Here is a 1,986-nt window from a genome sequence, read left to right on the forward strand (position 1 = left end):
CTCATTTTTAACTTTTAATATAATTCTTTTATTATTATTGTGATAAAATATAGACCTCCATAATTTAAATTTTTTTTATTATTAAATTGTTTTCTTTATTTTCTTTTTTTCCCCATTCTTCTAACATTTTTTTGGTGTCAAATTAATTTCTAAGTGATAATTTGATTTTTATTTTAATTCTATATCTTAAATAACCTCACTATTTCATTAATATTAATTAAATATAAGAGAAAAAAAATAAACAACTCCGGTCAATAATAATTACATGAAATACTAATATGATTATCTCATTTTTAGAAAAAATTTAGTCCTTCGTTTTAAATATTATTGTTACGTTGGGTAACCGGAGATTGATGGACTAGACTCGCGAGGTTGGCCCAATCGTCTTGGGAAGAAGGCCTTCAGGCTCGGTCCTGCGTTTGAGACCTTCGTCCAACTTGTATTCGAAGGAAGGAGAAGGGGTGGTACCTGCAAAGACACTCCAATGCCTAAGTCAGAAAGGGTCTAAGCAAGTTTAGAGAGTATGGGAACTTAGAGATACCTGAGGGTTGTCAGTGTACTTATAGTGGTGAACCCATAACCACCGTTGGAGTGGTTCCACCTTTTAAGGAGGATAACCGTCCCTTTATCTTAGAGAGGTTAAGATTTGAGTCCTGGAAGTGGGGTGAGAGATTTTAGAGGCAGTTATTTATTTGAATAAGTGTTATTGCCAGCTAATCTGACTCCCGACTTCCTTTTAGTGGAGTTTGCGTAGAATCCGACCTCTTGGATGGAGGTCGATTGCGAGGGGAGGCCAATCTATGGATTGTGCCTCTTTGTCTTATTTGGTCCTGGGCCTCAGTGTTAGACCAAGATATGAACAGTGCCCCTACTCGAGTCCAAGTCCTTTTATGAGTTGGGCTCAAGTATACAGCTTGGGACTCTAGCCGACGTGTTGCGGGACCGATGTGATTTTGCGGGACCGACGTGATTTAAATTTTTCAATCGTTGTGTCTACTCAAACGTCACGTCTCTTAGGGATTTAAGCATTTATACGCGGGAGCAATTACATTGGTAACGGCGCACCTCTTAAATGGTTGCGTCGTTTTACCTTTATGCCCCTAACGTGCTTATAAATACTTTTCCCTCTCTTCCCTTGTTTCGTTTCTGAAAACTTTTTCACTTACATACTCTATTCTGAAAGAAAACTTCCTTTTTCTTCGATCAACTGTTGTTGCACCTCCGATCCTTCGAAAGTAAAGGTCAGTTCTTTTCTCTTCTCCTCTTTTACAAATGCTTTTATTTGCATGTTTTTGCTTTGAGAGGAATGTTGGTTGATGAGCGGATAATTTATACGCTTTTTGGCATTGTTTTTAGTATGTTTTTAGTATATTTTAGTTAGTTTTTATTATATTTTTATTAGTTTTTAGTTAAAATTCACTTTTCTGGACTTTACTATGAGTTTGTGTGTTTTTCTGTGATTTCAGGTATTTTCTGGCTGAAATTGAGGGTCCTGAGCAAAAATCTGATTCAGAGACTGAAAAGGACTGCAGATGCTGTTGGATTCTGACCTCCCTGCACTCGAAGTGGATTTTTTGGAGCTACAGAAGCCCAATTGGCGCGCTCTCAATGGCGTTAGAAAGTAGACATCCAAGCCCAAGCACACACTAAGTGGACCCAGAAGTGGATTTTTACGTCATTTACTCATTTCTGTATACCCTAGGTTACTAGTTCATTATTAATAGGATCTTTTGGACATGGTATCTGTACCTCATGACACTTTACACGTTTCTTTGTGTACCTTCTACGGCATGAGTCTCTAAACCCCATGGTTGGGGGTGAGGAGCTCTGCTGTGTCTTGATGGATTAATGCAATTACTACTGTTTTCCATTCAATCACGCTTGCTTCTATTCTAAGATATCATTTGTTCTTCAACTTGATGAATGTGATGATCTGTGACACTCATTATCATTCTCACCTATGAACGTGTGCCTGACAACCACCTC

The sequence above is a fragment of the Arachis duranensis genome, chromosome 9 (assembly GCF_000817695.3).
Source record: "Arachis duranensis cultivar V14167 chromosome 9, aradu.V14167.gnm2.J7QH, whole genome shotgun sequence".
Taxonomy (NCBI): domain Eukaryota; kingdom Viridiplantae; phylum Streptophyta; class Magnoliopsida; order Fabales; family Fabaceae; genus Arachis; species Arachis duranensis.